General features: G+C 39.3%; 1 pseudogene; it reads left to right on the forward strand.

Moving 5' to 3' along the window:
* Nucleotides 1-464: 464 nt before the first annotated feature.
* LOC114632661 lies at nucleotides 465-1678 on the forward strand (annotated as a pseudogene).
* The last annotated feature ends 10195 nt before the right edge of the window (nucleotides 1679-11873 follow it).

Genomic DNA, 11873 nt, shown 5'->3' on the forward strand with positions numbered 1-11873 from the left:
AAAGAAAGAAAGAAAGAAAGAAAGAAAGAAAGAAAGAAAGAAAGAAAAAGAAAAGAAAGAGAGAAAGAAAGAAAAAGAAAAGAATTTTGCTCTCCCGTCGCCGGCGCTCCTGCTGGGACACAGCGTGCCGCAAGCGGCGGTGCCCGTGAGGCCGCTGGCGGCGCTGCACCTGGCGCACAAGGCGCGTGCGCCTGGGGGTCCCTTCGGCGGGGAGGCCCGGCCGCTGCCTCCGCTGCCTCCGCTGCCTCCGCTGCCTCCGCTGCCTCCGCTGCCTCGGCCGCCACCGCCACCGCCACTGCCACCGCCAGTACCGCGGAACCCACCGGAGGACGCCCTCGAGAACCCAGCGGCAGCCAGCCCCAGGACAAGCCGCCGCCGCCGCCAAAGGGGAACCCGTGGACCAAGAAGCTGCCGCAGCCCCTGTGGGCACCAGCATGCCGCCGCCCGCTCAGGACTCCCCGGAGGGCGAGCTCAGTTCCCCAAAAATTATAAAAGCGGGAAAACTCAAGACAAAGAAATCCAACAAGGCTAGTGACTTCAGTGATATGGCAAATTGGCCAACACCAGGTGAATTGGTTAACACTGGGTCTCAGAGTGTTATCAGCCAAGGAAATAAAAAGCCACAAAATAGAAAAGAAAAAGAAGAGAAGATTGAAGAAAGAAACAACAGTGAGAGCAAAGAGAACCGGAAAGCAAAACTAGATGGTCCTATTGAGAATGTCAGCGAGGATGAGGCTCAATCAAGCAGCCAGCGGAAGAGAGCTAATAAGCACAAATGGGTGCCACTCCACTTAGATGATGAGAGACCAGAGATCCAGAAAAGACCTGGGTCCCAGAACAACTCTACATATCAACCTGAAGCAAATAAACCAGCACACAGTAATAGAAAAAGTGATACACGAAGTTGGAGATGGGATAGAGAAAAGAGAGATGATCAAGATGAAGTATCCAGTGTGAGAAGTGAAGGTGGTACCATCCGAGGTTCCACTAGAGGCCGGGGAAGAGGCCGGGGCCAAGGAAGAGGCCGAGGTCGAGAAAACCCTAGATTGAACTTTGATTATTCATATGGCTATCGAAAGCCAGAGGAAAGGACTAAGCAGCCATTTCCTACAGAGCATAACACCAGCATGATGTACTACTATGATGATGGAACAGGTGTACAGGTATATCCCGTGGAAGAAACACTGCTTAAAGAGTACATTAAGTGCCAAATTGAGTATTACTACAGCATAGAGAACTTGGAAAGGGACTTCTTTCTTCGAAGAAAGGTGGATGAGCAGGGATTCCTGCCCATTTCCCTGATTGCTGGTTTTCACCGTGTGCAGGCTCTCACCACAAACCTTAATCTTATCTTATAGGCACTTATGGATAGCACAGAAGTAGAAATTGTGGATGAGAAAATGAGGAAAAAGATAGAACTAGAAAAATGGCCAATCCCAGGTCCTCCTCCACGAAATGTGCCACAAACAGACTTCTCTCAGTTGATTGATTGTCCGGAGTTCATACCTGGCCAGGCCTTTGGCTCCCATACAGTCAGGGTGATGATCTACTGATGCTCTTGGATGTCATATGACCGGAATATACAGTGGAGTAGGTGACTCCCTGAAATACCATGTAAATATGAGAGCAAATCGTGCTGCAGAAGTGAGAGTGACCATACTGTCTTCTGTGCAAGAATGTCTACACCCACCCCCTTGTGGAGGAGGTTGGGCCGGCCTGCATTGGAGAAAACCACCTTTACCATAATGATGTGAGACAGACCAGAGGACTGCTGTTACTGTAGGAGCTTTTCCTTTCTATGTCATTAGCTTAGGCTGCACAGGCTACTTCATGGTGGGAAAATTAATTGTTATCATTGGGGAAATACTGCAAATTCTATCTTTTGTTTCCAGGCATTTATACTTTGCCCAGATCAATAAAGCAGAAAAAGAGAGGATTGAGTAGCACTTCCAAAATTGTTAGGTCCTTTGCTATTTGACTTGCTCTTTAATATAGTATACTTTGCATAACTCACATGTTGTCATATTTCACATGTACTATAAGATGTATTGTGAATACTTAAGGAGTAAGAAATTTAAGTTAAATAAATAAATAAGGGCATTTTTCCTTTATGCTTCAAAAAAAAGAATTTTGCTCTCCTCATGGGGCCGAAAGCCCCAGTAGGTGGGAATTTTGAGGGTGGGGAAGTGGGGGGGGGTAGGTAGGGACACATCCGCAGAGAAGCAGGAGATGGGATGATGGGATAGGGGGTTCCTGGGCGGGGGGGATAGGATAAGGGGATAACATATAAAATGTAAATAAAACATCCAATAAAAAAAACTGAAATAACTGAAAAAAATCACCATCAGAAAAATACTCGGAATATTTTAAATGCCTAATGAAAAAAACCTGACTCATAAAAATAAAAGTTCTATCAATGGTAAAAAAAAAAAAGAAAAGTTATTTTACATGTTACAGATTTTAAAACTGATTTTATGTTGTCCATATTGAACAGACAATTGGGCTGAAATTATAACAAATTAACCGAATGTCCTCTTGGCCAAGACTACACTGCAACATATTCTTTTCCTAAATGTGAATCTACTGAGTTCTATGTATTTGCTGTAATAAAGTATCACTTTCCACTCAAATTCAAAAACATATATCTTAGCTGGTTCAAAAAACTAATGGTATGAAAAACAGGCACTATAATCGAAAATTAAATGAGACAAGATGTTCAGAAGCCAGAGATATATCTTATTTTACAAGAAAGAGGGGAGAGTGAAGGAGTGAGATAGAGATGGTGATGAGATAGATGATAGATAGATAGATAGATAGATAGATAGATAGATAGATAGATAGATGATAGATAGATAGATAAATGATAGAGATACATACATACATACATACATACATACATACATACATACATAGATGACAGAGGGGGAGGAATGCTTGAGATTCTCAGTAATTCTTCAAGGTCTAGAAACAAAGATTAACATTAAAATATAGCAAGCAAGCTAGGGTCTAACAGCATCAAATTCAGACACCAAGAGAATACAGACAATAGAATTCATCAGTAATAATGAATCATTGGTTCTCAATAGACTCATCTAGACACAGCTCAGATACTATTTACTTTTATTGGTATTGTCTACAGAATTCAAGTTACACCTTCATTTTCAAAACTTCACATTTTATTTAGTTTAGAAACAATTATTTTCTTACATATTTTCCTTAAAATTTTACATAAAAACATAAGCTTTGGCATATAAGTTCTAGCTAAAAATTGTATCCTTCATTCTGAAACTCATATATTTCCCAAGGAAACTATGTATGGATAAACAATATTTTTGAGAATGTCACTTAACAAAATATTAATCAAATCATGAGATGTTTGGTGCCACTAATGGGTAAAGGCTTTTGTGTCTTCCTGAAATTTTGTTGGTTTTAAATAAAGTCTTCTGATTATTTGGGATGTTGAGTTTTCTTCCTCATGTGAAGCCACTAGTGTACAGTAATTTAAACCTGTAAGGTATTAAATTGGGTTCTATCCCACTCTAACAGAGTTGGCTGAACTGCGTGCATTTAACAAATCAAACTTATAAAATCTGAACAGAATACAAAGTTACTCTGTTGTTAAAAGTATATCAACAGGAAAGGCCTTGGAAGTAAGGAATTCTGTTCCAGCTATTCCTCCTAGTTCCTTTTACTTTAAACTCAAGATCAGTGTTATACTCAAGACTTCTCTCCAGTGTAAATTCTCTGATGTACACTAAGGCATAATTTCAGAGATGTTTTCCACATGTATTACATTCATAAGATTTTATGTCTATGTGAATTCTCTGATGTACTGAGGGTCAAATTATAGACAAATGGTTTTCCACACATCTTACATTTATAGGTTTTCTCCCTCATCTGAACTCTTTGATGTAAACTTACATATAATTTCTCAGAGAAAGTCTTCCCACATTCATTACATTTGTAGTGTTTCTCCCCTATACGAATTCTACGGTGTGTTCTGAGATTAAATATCTTGGAGAACATTTTTTCACATTCACCCTATTCACAGATTCTCTCCAGTGTGAACTCATGTTCTTTTCAATTGCCCACCACAGAGAGTGTTTCCTCACATTCACTACTTTATCATGGTAAGAGTTTTATGTCTGGATGTATTATTGATGTTCTCAAGATGTAACATGAAAGATTCCCCACCAAGGCTACCGTAATTTTTTCCTTTGTGTTAAGATTCAAATGTTCATTGAGATTTGACTTTTAACAGAAAATTCTCCCGTGTGTATTGTATATGTAGTTTAAACCCCCATATGACGTTCAGCATGCTGAATTTAAACAGCATTTAAATTTGAATAAACTAGTTTCCCATATTACTTACACTGACTCTGATGCTGAATAGGATGTGCTTTCCGGTAAAAGGATTTTCTACATTGAACATTTTGTTCATATGGTTAAGAGTTTCTCTTGAGTTCTATGATGTGTTATAAGGCATAATTTTTAATATAAGGCATTTGTACATTCACTATATTTGCAGATGAGTATCTCCATTTTGTTTTTCCTGATGTACTACATTGGCTAGTCTGTCACTCAAATTTTCCTCACATTTTCTATTTTCAAAGCCATTTAATTTACAAAACAAATTTTATTTGTATTTTGCTACAAGAACAAATACACCACTTTTGGATGCTAATGGAAATGCACAGAATCTATAAGAAAGAAAAGAACTATTTTGTTGAATAAAGTGAGTTTGGTTTTAGATGTGAGTTCACTTCCTAGTGTCCAATTTGGGTGGCCCACAACTACATATAACTCCTTGTTCAGGAGAACTGACACCTTTCCTGGCCACTCTGGATGGACACACACACACACACACATATACAAAAATTAAAAAAATGAAACAGCACTTGTGATAAACATACTTAGATAATCTAAGGACAAAATGCATTAGCTATCTTTGGGTTTACGATTTCTCAAATGCATATGAAACATCTATGGTGATAACATCTTAGGCTATAAGATAAATCTTAAATTATAAAAGAACAGATAATCATGCAGAGTATAACTTCAGTCCAATGAGAAACTGAATTAGAAATTAGCAAATATTTAAAGAAATATAAAATACCAATCACAACTGAAAGGAAATAAATTGTCACACATACACAAAGATATTTTGGAGTAAATTAACTCAAACACAAAATGTAAGGAATCTGCAGGTTATACCTATAGAAGTGCCCAAGTGTAAATTGATAGCTTGAATTTTTTAATGTTAGAACATAGAGATTTTTGATCAGATATCTGATCTTTTAAGAAACTAGACAAAATAGAATTGTAAATCTAAAGAATGAATGAAGTTAATACAAACAAGAGAAGCCAAAAAAAAAAGTTTTAAATTATCTCAATTAGAAATATGAGAAATGGTACAATTACTGATTTGCATTAAAAAGACAATCAAAAGCATTAATAAAATGTAAATTTTTACTTTTGTTTCTTTTTTTTTAAGATGGAAGATGTTGCTTTTTCCTTTTATTCATGCTCGTGTGGCAAAGATTTAAAAATGAAATCAATAACTTTAAAATGGTAAAGTAAGAAAGTAGAAAGAAGCTTAGTAAATCATCTTAATAAAAAGTCTTCCCAACATATTTTACTTAATTCACAAAATCCATTACAGATAATAGAGCAAAGAGCTCGCTGATTTACATTCATAACCTGAACTTTCATAAAAATAATTCTAATGTACAAGAAGGAAAATCTCAGGTATTCACACAGCACTTCAAGACTTGTGTAGAATGTTTTATATATATTCAGACCTCAGAACATTGACCCAAAAAATTCCTAGACTCCAGTCCAGTAAGTTCACATTTTAAGAATCACAAATCTGGCTGTATTTCATGAGCCTTTCTAGAGCTAGTGCCTGAATAACTGTTTGAAAAGCACAAGTACTCATCACATCTAACCTACTATGACTCTAATATTTCTTTTTTTTAAAAAAAATAACGATTTATTAAAGGAGTGGTATGTAGACAACATGCCATAGGCAAGATTCATCTATTTTTTTTCCTCAAATCGTAATTCATTAACACAGGGGTTATAAACACAGAAAGGCAGGATGTGGGGAAGGGAATGACACTGGACTGTGGGTGTTCAGGGGGAATACAGATATCTTCAGAACCGGGTATCTTCTAGGTGAAGGTTCAGGGGACAAGTCACTATGACTCTGCCTATGACTCACTTGACCTTATCTAAGTTGGTATTGTCTGCCAAGGCTACCTATTTACAAGGTCTATGACTACTCAGGCTTATAAATTTCCACAAAAGCTGCCTGTTGACATTAGCTTGTAGCCATCTGTTTCAATGTTTTTCCACTGAGACCCAAGACTTGGTGTTAGTATATATGAATGACAGGCCTATTGCTGATTTTAGGCCTATGGCTGATTTTAGTGTGTAAGCAGGGCTGCCCCTGACATCTCCTCCCTTCTCTAAGAATAGAAGGGCTGTGGTAATTCTAAACTGGTGAAGGCGGGGATAGAGGCCTGACCTCCAGTAATTGAGGGGACCTTGTAATGGCTCCAGTCCCCCTGTCGTTGTACAGTGAGGCATGAGGGCCATAGCCATCCTGATGTCTTTTTCCTGGAGAGGGGATACTTTTGACATCAACCGCTATGCAGTCAGGCTTGTCTCTCAGGGAACCCAGAGAGATATTTTTATCTTTTATTTATATTCCCTTGCAGTGCTTAGCCTCGCAGCCTAAGCAAGAATTCAGATCGCCTGTCAGAGGGGGTTCTGGGTGGCCCCTCTCTGCTTGGTCTAGGGGCAGAAGTCCCCCCTTTTAGGTTGGGAGGAGATGGGAAACACCCTGTATAAAGTAACAACCTCATCTTGAGTCTTGTGGTCCTCCATAGCTTACTTATGATAATGTATCTGAGTAGGTTTTGCTACCAAATTATTTATCTGTTGTATCACAGAGTTAGTCCGCCTATTTGAGGGCCAGGGACCAGCAGAAAAAAGCAAAAAGAACCCAAATAATGGTCCCAAGATGGAAGGAAATAGGGTTGACAACCTTGGAGAGGCTGCAAACCAATTCTTGTACCAGCATTCATCTGTCTCTTTCTCTCTCTGATTTTTCTTAGGGCCTTCACTACCTATTTCATGCTCTCTTTAACCCTCCTTGTCTTATCTATGTAAAGGCAACCTTCTTCTTTGAGGGTTGTACACAGTCAAGAGCTGTATACAGCCTTTTCTATTGTACTAGAGTAAATCAAATCCAATAAGGATCTTTGCGATTTTAGGAGGTCTCTTCAGACAGCGAAACTAGGAATTTCTACAGATTAGTGATGTCAACCTCTAGCTGTTTGATGTTCTTGTCAGTGGCCCTTCAAAGGTCTGAGTAGTATAAGTTCGGAGGCCAGCATCTGGATTAGAACTTCTAACAGCAGACATCATGGGTGATTCATTTTTACCTGGAAAGGAAAAAGAAAGGGGTTCTCAGGGAGATTTCTCTTCCCTGGATGTAAATTGTTATTCATCGTATTTATGGTTGGGCCTGGCTTTGTGGGGGTATCTATTTTTTTCGTTAGTCTTTTTGGTAGCTGGTTAGCTGTGCCTTCTGTGGTATCAGTCCTCGGCCCCATAAGGGAACTGGGTCTGGGCCATTCCCTTTAAGGGTAAGCGGGTCCTTCCCCATATCTGTGGCAAAGTTTTGTTGGTCTTGGTGGTGCCAGAGGCAGTCAGCAGCAGATTTGCCATGAGCTTTCAGCTTTAGAGAGATAAAAGTGAACAAGGCATGATGGAGAGTATTTCAGGGGGACTCCTTCTGAGGGGGTACGGTTCCTCCTCTTTTGTTTTTAAAGCCAATTTTTCAGAGTTCTTGTAAAATCAGGGCAGAAGCACCAACAGTTGCTCCTTCCACACTCAGAGAGTCATGAAGACCCTATTGAAGGATATATAAATCTATATTAATAATCTTTTGTCAAAGGACTGTTATAGCACCGCTAACAACTAATCAGACTATATAATATATCGATTAGTAATAGCTTCTTCTACTTTTTGTGAGATTACCTCTCTTTTGTCAATTAATTGTTGAGGAAAATTAGGGTTTACCTCTCTCTTGAGAATATTGAACAGAGACTTAAATTCTTTTGTGGAGAGCTTAAAATAGGATCTTAGCCAATTAGCAACTCCTAGAAACTTTTGAAAATAATTTAAAATAAGTAAACTCTCTCCTTCTCTTTTTTTAGACCCTTTATCTGTGTGGTTTTTTTATTGGATATTATACGTATTTACCTTTCAATGTTATCTCTTCTCCCATTCTCCCCCAAAACCCCTTATCCCATACCCCCTCCTCCTAATTTTTGTGAGGGTGTGCTCCAAACATCCTCCCAGTCCCATCTCCCTGCTCTTGAATTCCCACACAGTAGGGGATCCAAACTTTCGGGGACCATGGCCCTCCACTTTCACTGAAGTCTAACAAGGTCACCCTCAATTCCCTATACAGGTGCATGAGTCCCTCCCTTTGTGCTCACTGGCTGGCGGTTTAGACTTTAGGAGCTCAGGTTGAAACTTTTGATACTCCTTCTAGAAAGGACCAAAGCATCCACACTTTGGTCTTCCTTCTTCTATGTGAGTTTTATGTGGTCTATACGGAGCTTCTTAGAAATTGTGAGCTTTTGGGCTAATATCCACTTGTCAGTGAGTGCATACCATGTATGTTCTTTTGAGATTGGGTCACCTCACTCAAGATGATATTTTCCAGCTCCATCCATTTGCCTAAGAATTTCATGAACTCATTGTTTTTAATAGCTGAGTTGTATGTACTCCATTGTATAAATATACCACATTTTCTGCATCCATTCTTCTGTTGAATGGCATCTGGGTTCTTTCCAACTTCTGGATATTATAAATAAGGCTGCTATGAACATGGTGGAGCATGTGTCCCTGTTGTATGTTAAAATGTCTTTTGGGTATATGCCCAGGAGTGGTATAGCTGGGTCCTCAGGTAACACTATGTTCAATTTTCTGAGATACCTCCAGACTGTCTTCCATAGTGGTTGTACCAGTTTACAATCCCACCAACAGTGGAGGAGTGTTCTTCTTTCTCCACATCCTCGACAACATGTGCTGTCACCTGTGTTTTTGATCTTAGCCATTCTGACTGGTGTGAGGTGGAATCTCAGTGTTGTTTTCCTTTGCACTTCCGTGATGACTAGAGATGCTGAACACTTCTTTAGGTGCTTCTCAACCATTCGAGCTTCCTCAGTTGAGAATTCTTTGTTCAGTTCTGTGCTCCATTTTTAAATACGGTTCTTTGATTGTCTAGAGTCTAATTTCTTCAGTTCTTTGTATACCTTGGATATTAGCCCTTTATCAGATGTAGGGTTGGTGAAGATCTTTTCCCAATCTGTTGGTTGCTGCTTTGTCCTATTGATTATGTCCTTTGCTTTACAGAAGCTTTTCGGCTTTATGAGGTCCCCTTTGTCAATTCTTGGTCTTAGAGAACAGGCCGTTGGTGTTCTGTTCAGGAACTTTTTTCCTGTGCCTATGTGTTCCAGGCTTTTCCCCAGTTTCTCTTCTATTAGTTTCAGTGTGGCTGGTTTTAGGTGGAGGTCCTTAATCCACTTGGAATTGAGCTTTGTACAAGGAGATAAGTATGGATCAATTTGCATTTTTCTACATGCTGACCACCAGTTGGACCAGCACCATCTGTTGAAAATGCTATCTTTTTTCCACTCGATGGTTTTAGCCCCTTTGTCAAAGATCAAGTGACCATAGGTATGGGGGTTCATTTCTGGGTCTTCTATTCTATTCCATTGATCCTCCTGCCTGTCTCTGTTCCAATACCATGCAGTTTTTACCACTATTGCTTTGTAGTACAGCTTGAAGTCAGGGATGGTGATTCCTCCAGAAGTTCTTTTACTGCTGAGAGTAGTTTTCACTACTCTCAATAGTAGTTTCAGTAGTTTCAATCCTGGGTTTTTTGTTATTCCAAATGAATTTTAAGATTGCTCTCTTTATCTCTGTGAAGAATTGAGTGGGAATTTTGATGGGGATTGCATTAAATCTGTAGATGGCTTTCGACAGAATAGCCATTTTTACTATATTAATCCTTCCAATCCATGAGCATGGGAGATCTTTCCATCTTCTGAGATCTGCTTCGATTTCTTTCTTCAGGGGCATGAAGTTCTTGTCATACAGGTCTTTTACTTGCTTGGTTAGGTTCACACCAAGGTATTTTATATTATCTGTGACTATTGTGAAGGGCGTCATTTCCATAATTTCTTTCTCAGCCAGTTTATCTTTTGAGTAGAGGAAGGCTACTGATTTGCTTAAGTTAATTTTATATCCAGCCACTTTGCTAAAGTTGTTTATCAGGTTTAGGAGTTCTCTGATGGAAGTTTTGGGGTGACTTAAGTATACTATCATATCATCTGCAAATAGTGAGATTTTGACTTCCTTTCCAATTTGTATCCTTTGACCTCCTTGTGTTGCCTAATTGCTCTGGCTAGGACTTCCAATACTATATTAAATAAGTAGGGGGAGAGTGGGCAGCCTTGCCTAGTCCCTGATTTTAGTGGGATTGCTTCAAGTTTCTCTCCATTTAGTTTGATGCCGGCTACTGGTTTGCTGTATATTGCTTTTACTATGTTTAGGTATGGACCTTGAATTCCTGACCTTTCCAAGACTTTTATCATGAAGGGGTGTTGAATTTTGTCAAATGCTTTCTCAGCATCTAGTGAAATGATCATGTGGTTTTTTTTCTTTGAGTTTGTTTATATAGTGGATTACATTGATGGATTTCTGCATATTGAACCAACCCTGCATTCCTGGGATAAAGCCTACTTGATCATGATGGAGAATTGTTTTGATGTGTTCTTAGATTTGGTTCGCTAGAGTTTTATTGAGTAATTTTGCATCAGTGTTCATAAGGGAGATTGTTCTGAAGTTCTCTTTCTTTGTTGGGTCTTTGTGTGGTTTAGGTATGAGGGTGATTGTGGCTTCATAGAACGAATTGGGTAGTGTTCCTTCTGTTTCTATTTTGTGGAATAGTTTGAAGAGAATTGAAATTATGTCTTTCTTGAAGGTCTGATAGAATTCTGCACTAAAACCGTCTGGTCCCGGACTTTTCTTTGTAGGGAGGTTTTTAATGACTGCTTTTATTTCTTTTGGGGTTATGGGACTGTTTAGATGGTTTATCTGGTCCTGATTTAACATTGGTAACTGGTATTTGTCTAGAAAATTGTCCATTTCATCCAAATTTTCCAATTTTGTTGAGTATAGGCTGTTTAGATCCAGGCATGGTGGTACATACCTTTAATCCCAGGAGAAAAAGCCCAGCAGATCTCTTAGTTCAAGCCCAGCATTACAGGAGACAGAACCATGAAGATCTCCTAGGTCAAGGTTAATCTACATAGCAAGTTCCAGGAAAGCCAAGCTTAGGCAGAGAGGGTGGTAGGAGACAGAAAGCTGGTAGTAGATTAAGGGGACCCATATTCCAGTTCTTCCATGCATCAGAACTCTGCAGGGACCACCATGTGGCTCTGGCTTTAGAGTAAAAAATAGAAGAGCCTACTGTGATAACTGATGCTGGTTAGCTGGAGCTAAGAAATTAGCCGTGATTAAGAAGAGATCAGCGGGCTGGAGAGATGGCTCAGGGGTTAAGAGCACTGCCTGTTCTTCCAGAGGTCCTGAGTTCAAATCCCAGCAACCACATGGTGGCTCACAATCATCTGTAATGGGATTGGATGCCCTATTCTGGTGTGTCCAAAGACAGCGACACTGTAATCATAAATAAAATAAATAAATAAGTCTTTTTAAAAAAAAGAAGAAGAGACCAGCATTATTGATGTCTACTGAATTGTTTCCAAGAGCACAAAGAGACTGTAATC

This window comes from Grammomys surdaster, unplaced genomic scaffold, assembly GCF_004785775.1.
Source record: "Grammomys surdaster isolate TR1022 unplaced genomic scaffold, NIH_TR_1.0 375, whole genome shotgun sequence".
NCBI classification, from domain to species: Eukaryota; Metazoa; Chordata; class Mammalia; order Rodentia; family Muridae; genus Grammomys; species Grammomys surdaster.